Raw genomic sequence first — 261 nt, 5'->3', positions numbered from 1 at the left:
TCCAAACTGAACCAAAGCCGAAAAACACACAGGGGCTGAGCGGGGAACCTGATCTGCTCCCGTTGGATCATCCAATACGTGCAGCATCCCGTGCTCAGGGTCCGGGTTTGTGCCGCTCCTGATGCTGCCGGGCTCTTGGGGTGCTGCGCTCCGCTCGCTACCGCTTTCCTCTTTCCGCCGGGTTTTGGGAGTTTGGTGGCTTTATTTGGGATAGTGGTTGAGGCCACAGCGCCCAGCATCCTGCCAACCTCTGGCCGGGCA

This window comes from Eurypyga helias, unplaced genomic scaffold, assembly GCF_000690775.1.
Source record: "Eurypyga helias isolate BGI_N326 unplaced genomic scaffold, ASM69077v1 scaffold22958, whole genome shotgun sequence".
Classification (NCBI taxonomy): Eukaryota; Metazoa; Chordata; class Aves; order Eurypygiformes; family Eurypygidae; genus Eurypyga; species Eurypyga helias.
Note: the sequence above shows the minus strand (reverse complement) of the source record.